General features: G+C 34.0%; 1 pseudogene; it reads left to right on the plus strand.

The window, feature by feature from the left end:
• Positions 1–10965: 10965 nt before the first annotated feature.
• LOC103606519 lies at positions 10966–11438 on the plus strand (annotated as a pseudogene).
• The last annotated feature ends 6517 nt before the right edge of the window (positions 11439–17955 follow it).

The following is a 17955-nucleotide window of genomic DNA, read 5'->3' on the forward strand; positions in this document are numbered from 1 at the left end:
TTATTTTAAAGTCTTTGTCTAGTAGAACTGCCATCAGATATTTTTCAGAAACAGCTTTTATTCATTCATATTTTTTTTCCTTTGGAGAAGCCATACTTTCCATTTTTTCTATATACCTTATAATGTTTTTGTTATAAACTAGATATTTGAATTTAATAAAGTAGTAACTCTGGCCATCGGATTCTCTTCCTTACCCAGGATGGGAAATTGTTGTTATTGTTTTTGTTTATTTTTTTTTCTTCTAGGCTGTCTTTATGCCAATGATCAGCCTAAATTATAGATTTAAGATCTTTTTATGCCTTTTAAGAGCCTGCACTTTTCCCTGAGCATTCACAGTTTCTTAACTAATTTCCCCCTCATATATAGTTGTTCCTAAATGCCTTGCTGTTAATGTCTGGCTCTCAAAAAAGGAAAAGTAGAAAATTAAGGAGCAGAAAAAGGGGCACTGACCTTTTAAGTCCCCTGGAAATCACTTCATCCAGAGAGGGAGTGGCTTGCAAAGATGGAGGGAGGTGCAACAATAATGGTTGCTCGTCTCTTTGTTTGCATCTCTGTGATCAGATACAACCACCAGTGATCAGAGCAGAGATACCAAATATTCAGAAGATAAGATCCTCTTTGGCCCACCCTGTTCCTGCAAGCTGTGTGCAGATTGCCCCAGGAACAAGTGCACTGCTATAGGACTAGGGGTGAGGTGGTCAGCTGCTACTTTGCTAAGACATAAAACTAGTTGAAATTAATTGCAATTTACCATCCAAGCCTTCTCCTGGAAGTTGCAAGACTTCAATAGACTACAGAATTCCAAAACCGTTCGATCAGATGGATTATGCCAATGCAGTTATTTTGGTGGAGAGACAGATTCCTGGGGCTTTCTACTCCATCATCTTCACATCCTACTGTGAATAATTTTAAACTGAAAATATATTTTAAGTATATTTGAAAAATTGCCATAAGACTATCTTATACATCAGTATAATGTTTCATATAGTGGGTTTACTTAGCGAAGTATAATTATACAATTTTTAAAGGTATAGATAAGCTAAGACATAAAATGTATACTAAAATTAATTTGAAAGTAATAACTAATAAGGAGCATTTTAAAAATTAGGCTAACAAAAATATGTTGTTCAGGGATATGTTCACAGAACTAATCAAAGGTTATTTTTTAAATTGCAAAATAATTAATTAAACATATTTGTGGGACAATATTATTTTTAGCTTATTGATTTACTTCTGAATATCCTTAGATAGTACTTCTAACACAAAGCAATGAATTCCATAAGAAAATAAAACCTGTAAGTTTGGGGTGTGGAAAATTAAAGCACTATCATAAGTAGCAATAAAAGGGAAATTATTACATGAAAATTATTTAGTATCAAACTAATGCATTGACCACATGTTCCTAATCTAGTAACAGTATAAGGCTTACCTTTCCCTACCTTTTCTCTTCCACCTCCCACAACACACTCCACCTATGGTTTGATTAGATAAAGGAAGTATAATATGCAGCTTAAATGTAGACATAGAATTTCTAAAGAAAGACTAAAGGAATTATATGTTTAAGCTATTTTTCTACTTGACTTTTTGATAATTTTCTACACAAGTACTTTCTCCCTTGACAATGTTGTGATAAGAGCATGCACAAGATTATTTCTTGTATGAAAAGTACCTCTAGAGATTCTCCTCTTTCTCATTTTCAAGAGGAAAAGGACACTGAACATAATCTAGTTAAACTGCCTGGGAGAAAGAAGCTATCTAAACCCCTTCAGTTTTTGGCCTCTTCTTCCTTTTCTTTCAGTTGTAGTACAAGATCTATGAGATCTACTATAGTATTATTGTAAGCCGGGTAGTGCACACAGGTTTGTATGCAGTGTAGCAATGGGGGCCCTAATTCAGACTAAGATTGCAAATGCACCAAATTTGTTAGTTGGAACTAGTTGATAATTCAAAGATTGGCATTCCAATCTTATCTCATGTTTCTTAAATTTTGAAATATTTTAATGTTACAGGAAATTATAGTGTATAATAAAATACTATTTGTTTAAATATTACCTAGTTTTATCAATTCTGATAATTCCTCCTTATTTTCATTTATACCTTTTTCTTTTTTTTTTTTTTNTGTGATAAGAGCATGCACAAGATTATTTCTTGTATGAAAAGTACCTCTAGAGATTCTCCTCATTCTCATTTTCAAGAGGAAAAGGACACTGAACATAATCTAGTTAAACTGCCTGGGAGAAAGAAGCTATCTAAACCCCTTCAGTTTTTGGCTTCTTCTTCCTTTGTCTTTCAGTTGTAGTACAAGATCTATGAGATCTACTATAGTATTATCGTAAGCCGGGTAGTGCACACAGGTTTGTATGCAGTGTAGCAATGGGGGCCCTAATTCAGACTAAGATTGCAAATGCACCAAATTTGTTAGTTGGAACTAGTTGATAATTCAAAGATTGGCATTCCAATCTTCTCTCATGTTTCTTAAATTTTGAAATATTTTAATGTTACAGGAAATTATAGTGTATAATAAAATACTATTTGTTTAAATATTACCTAGTTTTATCAATTCTGATAATTCCTCCTTATTTTCATTTATACCTTTTTCTTTTTTTTTTTTTTTAAAGATGACCGGTAAGGGGATCTTAACCCTTGACTTGGTGTTGTCAGCACCATGCTCAGCCAGTGAGCGAACCGGCCATCCCTATGTGGGATCCGAACCCGGGGCATTGGTGTTATCAGCACCGCACTCTCCCGAGTGAGCCACGGGCCAGCCCTATACCTTTTTCAAGAAATAAAATAGTACTAAAGAAATCGAAAACTTCATGCACTTCAAATTTACTTGCAAGAAGTAATTATTACCTCAATTTTAATTCTTAATTATACATATAGAAAAATACATATTTCTCTACATGTTTGTGTCTTCCAAAATAAAAATTTATGTAAAATTATTTTGCTTATGTTAAAACTTTATATAATCAGTTTAAAATAATAAAATATTTTATTTTTCATTAATGCTTCTCTGTAATGCTTTTTTTAATCAGTAAATATTTTAGTTAACTATTAAGTATATAGAAATGAGCAGAAATTGTACACATCCAACTTAAATTTTTCACAGCAAGTGCATCCATGCAAACAGCACCTATATCAATAAAGAGAATATTTCCACCAACAAAGGAGCTACATTTCTGCTACCCCAAGTTGTTTCCATCTCACTCCAAGTCAACAGTAACCAATATCATATTTCTAACACCATAGATTTGCTGTGACTGTTTTAAACTTAAATGAATGTAATCATCTGGTATGTATTCTTTTTGTGTTTGAAATTTTGACTGAGATTACACTGTATCTATAGAAAAATTTGGGGAGAACTGACTTTATTACAATATTGACTCTTCCAAGCCATGAATATTTTCCCAGATATATATTGCTTCATAAAAAAACTATACCAAAAATTAGTGGCCCGTGACAACAATAATTTATTTTGCTCATGAATCTTCAATTAGTGCAGGACTTTGTGAAGATAGTTTGCTTTTTCTCAACATGGCCACAGCTGGGGCCACTTCCAAAATGGCTGGATCACATTGTAGTCGAGTTGTTGATGACTCTCATCTGAGACTCTCCTGAGGTTGTTGGATTTGGGTCTCTCCTTGGGGCTGCTTGGGTTTTTTTGTGGGCTTTTTGTTTTTGTTTTTGTTTTTGTTTTTGTTTTTTTCCCAACAGGCAGCTAATTTCCAAGAGCAAGTTTTCCACGAGACAGGAACTAGGAGCTGCCAATTTCTTAAGGCCTGGGCTCGGAAACTGATAAAATGTCACTTCTGCCATATTCTATTGGTCCAAACATAATACCCAGGGTGAAGAGAAAGAAACATAAACTCACCTGTTAATGGGAAAAGTATCAAATAATTTATGTCTATTTTAATCCCTCATAGAAATCTTCAACATATTTTCCCTAGGTATCTATTTTTAAGCACATAATATTTTGATGCTATTATAAATTACATAATATTGGTAAAGTAGTTTTATAAATGTTTGTTATAGATATGTAGAACTAAAAATAATTTTTAAAAAAAACTTGTACTCATTAGCTTTACTAACATATTTATTAATTTGGATGCCTTTCCTATATATTCTTTTTGAATTTTTAACATATACAATAATGTTATCTTTGAAAAGAATTTCATATTTTCTTTTCCAATGTATATAGATTGGTTTGACATATAATAATGCATGTGTTACCCTTAAACCATCATTGCCTACCTCAGTCAGAAAGGTTTATTTCATTTACTCAGATCTCAAGTATATTGCTAATAAAAGATGAGATAGCTGGCATAATTTTCTCATTATGATCTCAGACAGAAAGCTTTTGATATTTCACCATTAAGCATTAAAGGGGATTTTTTTTGGTGGGGTTGTTTTTCTAATGGGGAAAAAATTTATCATATTAAGGAAATTTTCTTCTATTGCCAAGAATTTTTGTAAAAAATGGATGTTAAGTTTGATCAGAATCCGGGTTTATTTTTTTTTTTATGCTTAATAACTGATACTTCTTCTATTGCCAAGAATTTTTGTAAAAAATGGATGTTAAGTTTGATCAGAATCCGGGTTTGTTTTTTTTTTTTATGCTTAATAAGTGATATATGTACATGTTAACTGAAACTCATATTCCTTTCTTATCTCTTTTTAAATTGCTATAGATAATTTGAAATCTACCTACATCCTCCCTGGCATTAATAAATTATGAAAAGCATGTTTGTAACCTCTCTCAGAGCCATACCCAAAAGAGAGCATTTTCTTTGTAGTTCATCTCTAGGGAATATTTATTTTTCCCTATGTCATTTGATTCCAGAAAAGTGTATGCCATACTGAATCTTATCTTTTTGAAGGTTTTTTGTTGTTGGTGGTCCTTTTTTGTTTGTTTTTCCAAATTTGGATTTCTTCTCTTAATCTGCCCACACAAAAACATAAAACAGAATTTCTTAGCAACCTCCAGGCATAGAATTTCTTAGTTGCCCCTAAAACAACTGAAGTCTTTAGTACTCTCATTTTGGGGGCTTCTTACTTCTGCTTTTTTCTTGACCACAAAGAATTTCTTCTTGAAGGTCATCTATTATTATGAAAAAGATGTTTTTTATTATTTTGTCTCAAACATTTAGTTTTGTTTCAGAGGGACAAATTTTGAGACTTCCAGTTTGTCAAGAAGACATATGCTTTACTCAACCCTTCCTGTTTCTATGATTCAATTTCCTCTAAGTTTTTTTCTTACCGTAATTGTTTCTTTTTCCCCCCCCTCTTTTTCAAATTAGTGACATGTATCAAATGTCTGCTGAACCATGAGACAAGCTCTGTGTGCATGTATCAGGGTTATCAGGTGATGGGCCTCACTGTACTGTCATGTGGCTGAGCCATTTCAGTGAAGGAATCACAACTGTCAGTATTTATAGGTTTTTCCTTCTTGGGGTCATTAGCTTATATAAAATGAAGCAATGAAGAACTTCTGTATTCTATTGGGAAGTATTAGCTCAGTCATTTTAACTTTTCCATAGCAGTGTTTAAATGATATATGCACAACATAAACAAAGCCTAATTCCTTTCTTTCTTGGGATTAGATGTCAATAGGCACAGGATTAAAACTAATCATCTTTTTTTTTTTTTTCCCCCGTCCTCCAGTCTTATCATATAACTTCTAAACCAAGAGCTCCAAGATTAGAGCATTTTCTGGATGACCTTGAAGTACTATGTATTTCCTAAAATGAGGGAGATTTGTTTTTGAAAGTCTATATGTTCATAGACATATTAAGGCTATTGACTTTAGAGGAGTCAAATATTTCACTTGCTGCCAAAGGATAATGGAAAGACATACACGTGTCTATTGTTAATACTTTTCTCTCATCTGTCATTGTCTTTTCCTATTTTTATTCATATACTATTCTAAAAATAGGGAGAAAAATAAATTGTCTCCATAAACAATACAAAGACCAAAAACATGTTAATGACATTAGCTTTTAATGGTTGTTTTCATGTACTTTTGTAAATTTTGAATTTGACCTCATTAGTGTATTGTTAGATGCAAAATTGCATATACAGGCCTTTGGTGGACACATGAGATCTTTGATAAGCTTTGGGTTTCTTTTTTTTTTTCTCCTGATAATAGTAGAACTGATAGTAAAGGCATCAGCTCTTCTAATACAATAAGTATCATTCCGGAGAACAAGATTCAGAAAAGTCTCAGGATTTCCTAACACAAACCCTGTACTTAATCGATTCATTACATTATAATTATTCCTTTTTCCTCTCTGTTCATAAAATTCCAGTCTTTCTTCTCACTTCTTGATATTCTGTTTATTTTTAAAGTGATTTTAAAGTGGGATATTTACGATGAATTCCTTATTATCTTCTTTAGAAGAAATCAAATATTGTTTTGAATATTTTCTTAAATGTGTTCCTCACTTGTGACACTTTTTTCCATGTGCCTCATCTCTCTAACTTATATTTTAAGAATCACAATAGTAAACATCATGTCGTGTCATGTCCTGTGATTGTGTGTGTGTATGTTTTTGCCACAAATCTCCTTACACAGAGTCTTGCCTATATAGGTCTTTTCCATGTGCCTCATCTCTCTAACTTATATTTTAAGAATCACAATAGTAAACATCATGTCCTGTCATGTCCTGTGATTGTGTGTGTGTATGTGTTTGCCACAAATCTCCTTACACAGAGTCTTGCCTATATAGGTGGTCAGTACATGTAGACCGAATAAATTCAAAAGTAAAACATTTCTATAAGGACTATGCAAGGTATTTAAGATACAAAGAGATTTTGATGGTCTTTAGAGGCAGTTTATATCATTTCTTGGTATATATGAATGTGAGATCTGTGAGTTGAAAGGGAGAAAGGGACACAGGCTAAGACCATATTGTTTGGTTTGGTTGACCTTGTCCAACATTTCATTCCAGAAAATTGCATTGCCTTCAGATGTTCTTTAATGGTGCGACACTCACACACCTCCAGGTTCAATTTCTGCAGAGAATAAACGCCTTGTTTCTTCCAGGATGGGGAGGAGTAGTCATCTAGGCACACAAGATTGAAATGAATCTACCTGGATTCTGATGCTTCTTTTATGGATTTTCAAATAGTCTTCCTATTTTTATCCCTTCTGCTTTCAAAGGTTCCAGCTTCCTCAAATTACTAAAGCCATTTGAAGTCCTATGGTATAAATGGGCCAGCTTCTAGGATCTTCCCACTACTTGTATAAGTTTCTTTTTCTTTTTTTTATTTTTACATGTTTGACCGGCTATTATTTACTTTTCACCTGTGATTGCTTTGTTGATATTCTTTCTCCCTATTTTTTTTATTCCTGGGAGTCGATATATACATATACATACACACATATACACACAGATACATGTGTATGTGTACTTTGTTGATATTCTTTCTCCCTATTTTTTTTATTCCTGGGAGTCGATATATACATATACGTACACACATATACACACAGATACATGTGTATGTGTGTGTGTGTGTGTGTGTGTCTTTATTATTTACCATTTACCATTTTTAGTGCTCCCCCTCCAGGAGGAGGATAGAGAAGCTTACATGTGTTTAAATTTTCCATGTTTAACTAGAAAGGTTAGGATATTTTTTCCCAGTCCCTTGTGGTGATCCTTTTCATTTTTGTACCAGCCTGAGCTTCAGCTATATCAAAATTCATGCAGCTTCCTTACTAAGCCTTACTGCTCTCACATTTTTATTTTCTATAGTCAATACTCTCTTATTTTTTCTACTTTTTATGTAGAAATATAATTGATCGTTGATATAATTTTTATCAGGAGCATATTTTGAGTCATGTCTTTTTCCTTCAAATCAAGTAACATTATGTTACAGGACTTACATGAGGACTTTAAACTTTTCTAGAACTATACTAAGTACTAATTCTAAAAGGTGAACCAGAAAGATCATAGTATACACTCTATAGTATTACACTGTGTATTAAGTGCATATTTATAAAAAAATCTAATGCTTTATTCAAGTTATAATTTTTTGAATATATATATGTTCAGATATATATTAAATTTTTAAGGTATTCATTATCCATTAATACAGCTTAAAGATATAGAAAGGTGGAGAAGAAAAAAAAGAATGGGGAATATAAATTCTACTTTTAATAAAGAAACTTGCCAATAGTAAAACGACATTCTGTGTCTGTATTTGTACTCATGTGAGAGTGGTCAACAGTCAATTAATGGAGGTAATATCTGAGTGATAAGATTTTGTGTAATATTTGCTTTCTTCCTTAGACTCCTCTTATTTCTCATCATTTTCTAAATCTTAAATAATTACATATTTGTTCCAAAAAAAGATTAGTTCTGCAGAAAGAAAAATAGGTACATTACCATGCTCTTTCTTGGTATTCTGTGAAACACACAGTATAAATATCATCCATGTTTAAATGTGAGGCTTTTCTGCTATCTAATTTTGATTTTTAAAAGTTGAGATTTGAACTTTTAGTTAGAGTAGGATTGTAATAATAATAAAAACACCAGAATATTTGCCTTTACTTTAAATGTGGTATAATATTTATTTTGATCATGTTTACTACAAATTTGTATCACTTATTTTGACCTGATTCGTGGAGTTATGACCCGTTGTAGTATTTAAGTGAGGTGAAAGCAGTCCCAGGAGTCATACCAGCTGTGATTTAACTGCTGGCTAAATATTTGTTTCTACTATAACACACACACATAAATAACAATGCTAATTTCCAATAAGTAAATTGTAATTGGTCTCTTTATCTGCCTACCTGTTGGGTATTGTTGGGAATAGAATAATGAAAATAAGGGGAAATAAGGAAAAATACATTTTTCCATATAAAGTAAGAAGAACAAGATAAAAAGCATGGATTGGAAAGTATATATATACTTATATACTAATACCTACAAGGGTACTTCAAAAAGCTTATGGAAAAATAGAATTAAAAGGTAATATGAACCTTTCCATGAACTTTTTGAAGTACCCTTGTGTGTGTGTGTGTGTGTGTGTGTGTGTGTGTGTGTGTGTGTGTGTGTGTACATTTAATAAATTTAGGACAATATGTTTGGCAGTAGGGAGAGAAATGTGAGTATAAAATCTTCTCTTCCTTGAGGAAACATGTTGGTAAAATCCAACTTCCTATGGTCAATAGCATATGAGCAATTATTCTCAATAAAGGCAAGATGGGATAGGAAACCTCCTGGAGATAATGAAATTGAATGGTTCAGGTGAATTGCAACATCATCAAGGTCACTCAATGTGTATTTTATTATAATGTCTATTTCTAGTCTGGTAACCTTGAGACTTCTAAAACAGAAAAAAATAGAGTATGCAGAATTGTTCCTTACTACTAAATCTCCCCTGACCACTCAGTGCTCCTGAGAGATTGGTCAGAGTCCTATACTGCAGACAAAATTCGTTAATTGGTTTTGAATAACAATTCCCCTCTTTCCTCCTACCCACATTAGTTTACAGGCTACTTTGCAACCCAAAGTCTAGAATACCAAACTGCCTGTAAATGGTTAGTAGCAGCATAAACTCTACATTTGCACATATCATAGTTGCACTTATCCATACCCCCTTCACAATTCCCCTTTTGAAATTGTAGATTAATGTTTGCATCAGTTCCATCTTCACTACTGATATGTCGGTTGACTTATTTGCCTACCTGCTGATCAAGTTTCATGACCTGTGGTTTAACTTGTTTCTCCTGTTAATGCTTAGAGTGACTAATTGGACTTTTTGGACTGTCCTAAGAACACTCTTTTATTTTTTATTTATTTATTTTTTTATTGGTAATAAATATTCATGGAGTACAAAGCTGACCGTCATCACTTGTGCCCAAGACGTGATGGCCAGATCAATACTGACAGCATGCACATTATTACAAATTGTGATTATACCCTATGTGTCCCAACCAATTAATCCCTGACCTACCTCCTTCTCCCCATTTCCTCACCCAACTTTGCAACCTTAGGTATGCTCTCTCCCTCTGCAAGTCCAAGTCACCACTGCGGTGTTTCTCAGAAATTTTTCTGTGAGTAGTCCGAATGAAAACAAACCTCAGGCGTGATGTTTCTTGAATTCAACTAACCTGGGAAGATAAATTATCAAATTCAGGTATCCAAATGACCTATATTTTTATATATCAAAGGAGAGAACCATATCTTATGACCTTACAGAAATGTACATTCCATTAATGTTGGGTTCGGTAATTTTAAATGGAGGGATAACAACATGATTTATTCTGCATATTTAATGACTCATCTTTTGTTTGGTTTCTGACTTAATTCAGGGACAAGCGTTCACTCTGGCCAGACCCTGAGCAAATTATTCTATAATTGTACTGTAATATAGTCTACTACTGTCTTGAACTGGTAACAAAAGTGATTATGAAAATATGTAGTTGCATTAATGAATGAGTTTTAATGGCTATATTATTACTCTATTGCAAAACTAATTAATGCTTGATTCCCATGACTTGATGGATAATATAACTTTGGATAAAGCAAAATTAAAAAGTTAGTTCATTTAAATAAAACATTAATAACACAAATTGGTTCGCAGCCGCTGCCACGCCACCCTCGTTCTCTCCAATGCCAGCGCCACCTCTCGCTCGCCAAGCTCCAGCCGGAGGAGAAGGGGGGTAAGTAAAGAGGTCTCTATACCATGGCTCGTACAAAGCAGACTGCCGGCAAATCGACCTGTGGTGGAGCACCCAGGAAACAACTCGCTACAAAAGCCGCTCACAAGAGTGCGCCCTCTACTGGAGGGGTGAAGAAACCTCATCGGTACAGGCCTGGTACTGTGGCACTCCGTGAAATTAGACGTTATCAGAAGTCCACTGAGGGCTGATCCTGTGGCTCACTGCGCAGCGGCGCTGGGAGTGCATATAGGGATGGCCAGTGCACTCACTGGCTGAGCGCGGTGCGAGAAGGGGGGGAAGTAAGGAGGTCTCTATACCATGGCTCGTACAAAGCAGACTGCCCGCAAATCGACCGGTGGTAAAGCACCCAGGAAACAACTGGCTACAAAAGCCGCTCGCAAGAGTGCGCCCTCTACTGGAGGGGTGAAGAAACCTCATCGTTACAGGCCTGGTACTGTGGCACTCCGTGAAATTAGACGTTATCAGAAGTCCACTGAACTTCTGATTCGCAAACTCCCCTTCCCGGGTCTGGGACGAGAAATTGCTCAGGACTTCAAAACAGATCTGCGCTTCCAGAGCGCAGCTATTGGTGCTTTTCAGTAGGCAAGTGAGGCCTGTCTTGTTGGCCTTTTCGAAGACACCAACCTGTGTGCTATCATGCCAAACGTGTAACAATTATGCCAAAAGACATCAAGCTAGCACGCCGCATACGTGGAGGACGTGCTTAAGAATCCACTATGATGGGAAACATTTCATTCTCAAAAAAAAAAAAAAAAAAAAAAAATCTCTTCTTCCTGTTATTGGTAGTTCTGAACGTTAGATATATATATAAAAATATATATATATATATAATATATATATATATATATATTTTTTTTTCCCCCATGGGGTCAAAAGGTACCTAAGCATATGGTTGCAAGTGGAAAAATAGGGGACAGAAATCAGGTATTGGCAGTTTTTCCATTTTCATTTGTGTGTGAATTTTTAATATAAATGCGGGGACGTAAAGTATTAATGCAAGTCAAAATGTTTCAGTGAACAAGTTTCAGCAGTTCAACTTTATAACAATTATAAATAAACCTGTTAAATTTTTTCTGGACAATGCCAGCATTTGGATTTTTTTTAAATAAGTAAATTTCTTATTGATAGAAAACAAGCAAACAAACAAACAAAAAAAACCAAGTTGTAGAATGATAAAATTATGAAGATGCTGCTCAAATAATTGACCTTGGAAAAACTCAGCTGTCACCTTTATCTATTCTTTTTCACTAAGTAACAAGATCCCTGCAGTCTAGATCCCTTGATTCCCATGGCCTCTGGACGAGGTTAAGTCCCTATAACAGACACTTTTAGAAGTTTGTACTTTCCTCTATGAAACCTCACCCAGCTTCTCATTACTGATTTAGTGACTTTCTTCCTTTTTAGATTCAATGCACATCTGTAGTACTATGTCTGTCTCATGATCACTAGTTCTGACTTAGTAACTCAGCTGTAGTAGGCTTTAATATTTGTTAAATAAATGAATTGAGAATGACTCATATCTTACAGGGGCTCAATCATTGAAAAGGTAAACTGTGTAAAGATTAGGATTTAGGAGAAAGATAATCAGTATTGATCTTTAAAACTATTATTCTTAGTCTATCAATTATTATAGCTGCTTCATTATACATAATGCAAAAATGTTATTATTGAAATTTTGGGGTTTCTGCCACCCCTTTTTCTTGCTAAGTAGATATCAGATTTTCATGTTGGTAGATTTCAATATGAAAATATGGGCCTAAATCTGTGTTTTACATCTGTGAATTCAGAAAGCTGGTTTTCAAAATAAAATGAGATGAACCTTGTTTTCTCTGGTATGTCAGCTACTGAGGAGTGAGATGGGGGGTGAGGATTAGGGTAAGATGGTAAAGGTAAGAATCCAGAAAAGCAGAGGTATAATATGGAAGAGCAAGCCAATGAACACTTCTTAAAGGACTGTGGTGCAGGGATCATTTACAAACAGAAATATCTGCCCCTGAATTTAAACTTTCTTTCATTCCTACAATGCAAAGCCATCATACAGACACAACACTTTCTATAAATTCAATTTCACTGACAGAAGAGATAGCTTAAAGAAAGGCACTGTATCTATACAATGCAGAACAATGGCAGCAAAATAATATTATTGGAAGATTCATAAACAGGACTAATTACGGCAAAGCTAGACCTTACAGCCCAGAAATGGCTAAAGCACCTATATTCAGGCCTAGAAATCAGAGATATCATGAGAAAGTAAAAGATGTTCTAAACTGTAAAATTGGAATTCTGGTCATTCCTATGTAAATGTTAAAGTATAGGATAACCCAGCTTAATATTGGGATTTGTTAATCTAGTATTTTATGTTCATCTTCTTTATGTTTATGAATTGGAGGTACAAGTAAGGTTTTCGTTAGCTTTCAAGTTCATTTTGTTAGATGAAAAAAGGACAGAAGAAGTTTAGATTCCATTTGCCGTATTGAATATTCTGGTCAATAAGCTTGACAAACACCTAACATGAGCTCTGTTTTATAGCATACGTACAATGGATGAATTTAGTAAATAATTAACAGTTATCTATAAATGTTAAGCCAGAGAACATACATAACAAGAGACATATCAGAGAACATAACCAGAGAATGTTATAACATTATATGCAATCAAAATTACTAGCCTACTTTCAAGGGAGTTTTTTGGAATTTGTTAGTGGGTTATTTTTTGTTTTGTCTTGTTTAAATTTGTGAAAATGGCTTCAGAGATTTAGGAAAGGTTAAGAAACCAATCTGGAAAGACAGATGCAGATCAGTTCCTTATTTACCATGAGGAACAATATTTTGAGAACACCCAATGCAAGTAAAAAGGTATTTTTACAATGAAATATTTTTACAATACAAAAAGTGTTTTACAATACAAAAGGTATTTTTACAATACCAGAGAGATATTTGGGACAGACTTTATAGGGAGTGGAAGAAGGAAGGAGAGCAGTGAGGCTTTTAATAATTATATGTGGATATATCCATACTGAATCTTTAGCTATGCAAATCTGCAATAATACATAGATTATGAGCTTGAATTAAAGACTTATCAAAATGTCATGTTAATTTATATCTTGGATCCAATCACAAAAGTACAAATTTCAAATTGTTATACTCAAATATCTTGAAGGGACTTTTGCACAAATGCTGCTCCGTGAGATAATCATATAAACTTGCTTTGACCTCACCCCTATTGTCAGAAAATTACACAGTGAGGGAGAATTTGAGCCAAAGCATAAGTCTAAGGAAAACAGTAAGCACAGAGAAACTTAGAAGCCATGTTAAAAATCCACGTATATGGTGGTTTTGTTTAATATGGCTGAAATTAATTTATTTTTAACTTTAATCTCACTGCTTTATATTCACAATATTTGTCTTTTGGGGGTATTTCACAGTCTGCCATACTAAATATTTATGTCCTTTTTTCTTCATATGAATCACAATTATCACCATCCCTCTTCTCACTGATTTTACAAATGAAACTGCAAGAGTAATCCATAGCATTTTTAGAGAAGAAAAATGACTTGAACACAGGAGAAATATGCTCACCTGACAAGCCATCATTCTAAAGTCTACATTAGCTCAATCAGAAAATGGCTACACAGTAAAAAATATGAAGGCTTAGAGTCTATTACTCCCATGGCTGTAGTTTCAAAAACTTATAGAAAAAAGAAAAAAAAAAAACTCATTTTTTTTCACACAGCTCAATAATATTCAGACTTTTTCAGTCACTCCCTTAGGATTAGCCTTATTCTCTCACCTTGAAAAAACAAAGAAGAGAGGAAAAGAGAAAAGATGAGAGTCCAGGAAGGGGAAGAGAAAGAGTTATCAGGAAAAGTGTCAAGGTTTGTAGTAAGTAATTTCCAGTGTCAACCAACAACCTATTGACATTCTTGGAATAAGGAATAATTGGTGAAATATGATATGATAACTCAGGAAAAAAGGGAAACAGTCTGATAACTAGAGACAGTAATGCATTCCATGCTATCAAGTGGATGCTATTTGTAGAGGGTTTTTTTTTTCCCCCAATGACATCTTCTTTTTGTGTTGCTTTGTGCACAAAAAGTAAAGGTGGAATGAGAAGAGGCTAACAGGTGCTAAACCTTGTAATGTGGCATCTGGGTTTATTCTCTTTTATCCTCTTACTATAACTTATGAGAGATTTATTCCCCTTCTGTGAACAAGAAGACAATTTCTCAGAGATGTTGCATTTTTGGTTTGTACGCTAGGAAATGACCATTAATCCCTCCAGTCCACTCTCCACCTTTATCCATCATGCTGTACATTCCAGAACACTGATCTCTATGGACTACTTCAAAGGGATCCCTTGCACTTTGACTTCTGTTTGGGTTCAGTTAACGGAAGACAATGAAAAAAAAAAAAGAGTAATTGTTGCTCCAGTTCTGTCTCTGCCTGGCTGCACTCCTGTGTTCATCTTCTTTTCTCTACCTAAGACAACATGTCCTTCCTTGCAGCTGTCTCCTACAACTACACCTGTCTATCAGGATTACAGTATCTCCCTCTACAGCTGCATCAGGTCTAGCAATGATATAGGTTTCCCAATATTTTTAACCTTGGGGTCCTACACCATCTTTGTTATTTATCTTCATGTTATCTGCATCCTTTTAAAAAGATTTTCATTAAAGTCTCTTCAATTAACTCATCTGTGTGTGACATCTTTTTCTATTGGGATTCATCTTCTATGTGACAAAGCTAGGATTTAAACCCAGTTTTGCCCCTGAAACCTAGGCTTTTTGTACTACCCCACAATGATAAGAGGAAAAACTTAAAATGTTTAATTGCATTGTCATTAAGGGCGGTTAATTAGGCCATATTTCAAATGAACCATATTCTACTCCTTTTCCTGATCCATTTGAGAGCCTGTTGAATAAATTTTAGATCTATGGGAAGACTTTTTTTTAAAGGCTATTGGCCTGACAGTTATGTTTATTTTAAACCCTTTAATTGGTATCTATTTTAAAAATTTCAGGATATCTGTCTATGTAATGATATTTATGTCCACAGAAAAATAAATGGTGTCGTAATTACTTGAAGGCATTATTATTACTTGAAAGCAGTATTATTAGAGATCTTCTTGCAGGACTAAATTTACACAAATCATTAGGGGTTTGTTTGTTTGTTTGTTTTCACCCTTTCCACCCCCATCTATGCCAATTTATCTATTTCAGCCACCATTCCTAGGTGATTCATAGCTTTATGCAACTTTCTAAATAAATGGGACTCTACTGGAGCATCTACTTGTGCCTTCTAGAAAGAATCACACTGTCCATTGTCTTATACTACACAATGGCATTAATGATGTGTTTTAAGCCAATGTAAGTAGAGGTACATTTGAGTTCAAAAAAGGGTAGATTATGAGCAACTTGGAGAAAGTCAACATACACTCTCCATCTTTGATTCCCAAAGGCTTAGCACCACATTTGGACCACAATAAATGTTAATAAATAAGTGAATAGATTATTCATGGTGGAAAATAATGTTGACAAATTTATTTGATTATTCTTGCTTTTAAGGATGCCGGACACTTCTGATTTTGCTTCTGCTTCATTGGTCAGTCATTATTCATTTTATTCTCCTGTATATGATTCTCAGTTTTGACAAGCCTTTTAAACTTTTAAACTCTACAATCTCTCCTTTCAAGATACTTTACGATTATTATTATTATTATTATTATTATTATTATTATTATTATTATTATTATTATTATTATTATTTTGTGTATGTGCCATGGACCTTCTTGGTAGTTTGGTAAACTTCTAGATACATCTCAGAACATTGTTTTAATACATAAAATAAGATATATAGGATTATAATGGATACCAGGCATCAAAATATATTTTTAAAAGGTTTGTAGCAAAGTAATATACATGTTTCTCTATATGTTAAATAGCAAGATCTAGTGGCATGTCTAGTACTACAATAAATTTTAAATATATTTTTCTTTTTCTTTTTTTTTTGCCTTTGGTGATAATTGAACAAAATGCTAGTCATCAATTACAGCTTAATAAAAAAAGATGCTAAATTTTTCCATCCATATCAATTCTTGAATTCCATCTATGTCCATGCATCTTTTGTTAAAAACTCTACCTTCGATGAATTACTCATTATCATGATGGGAAATAGAATCTATATAGTGAAGAGTAACAAATTTACATCATCAATCCAGATTGATCCATGCTGCAAAATCATCTTTCTCTTAATTTTCTCTCTATTCGAATTTTTTTTTCCTTTTTGTCTTTTTTCATGACCGGCAACGGGATCGCAACCCTCAGTGTCGCGCCCGCACCGCGCTCAACCAGTGAGCGGACCGGTCTCACACTGCCGCGCTCCCAAGCGCTGCGAGTGAACCACCGGGCCGGCCGTCTATTCAAGTTTTTAAAAAAGACACTGTTTACGCATTTATTCATTGTAGTGGATTGAATTATGTCCCCCCAAAGCTCCCTGAAGCTTGAATTGGGTCCCTCAAGTTTTACGTATTAGAAACTTAGCCCCCACTGTGACTGTTAAGACAGTGGGAAATCCTATTATGGTAAATTGAAGGTGGAGCCTTGAAGAGATGATTGGATTGTAGACCATGCGGTAGTGAATGGATTAAAAACAGTGGTCAGGAGCGTGGTTCTGAGGGCTTTAAAAGAAGAAGTGAATCAGTCTGTCTCTCTCTCTCTGCTCTCTCTGCTTCCACCACCTTACAATGTGAGACCCTTAAGTCACTGTCGCCTATATGTTTTCACAAGACTTGCAAGGTTATCAAGTCTAATCTACCACAATCTCTTAATTCCTCATGGCAAAAAAAAAAATAAATAAATAAATAAATTTACACATTAGCTAGAAATATGGAAAAAGGAGAGAGAGTTCTGTTATCCATCAAATAATAGCTACCCCAAAATTTTGCAACTGAAAAAATCAATAATTTTATTGGACTTACAATATTGTGGGTACAGAGTTAAGGAAGGGCCTATATATATTATATATATGAGAAATGGCTATACAGTAATCTATAAATCATAAAACATGGATCTTTATTATTTGTTTTTGACACAAAAGATACTGCACATGTTATACTTCCGATGTTTTAATAAAATTGATCACAAGAAAGAGCTTCATTTGAAATGTGATGCATTCAGTTATTTTTATTATTCTTAAATATTTTTATAAGAAGGGGATTATGATCCTAAAGTCAAAACTTGGGAATGAATAGTAGTCCACATTAAGTGTTTT

The sequence above is a fragment of the Galeopterus variegatus genome, unplaced genomic scaffold (genome assembly GCF_000696425.1).
Source record: "Galeopterus variegatus unplaced genomic scaffold, G_variegatus-3.0.2 Scaffold6647, whole genome shotgun sequence".
Classification (NCBI taxonomy): Eukaryota; Metazoa; Chordata; class Mammalia; order Dermoptera; family Cynocephalidae; genus Galeopterus; species Galeopterus variegatus.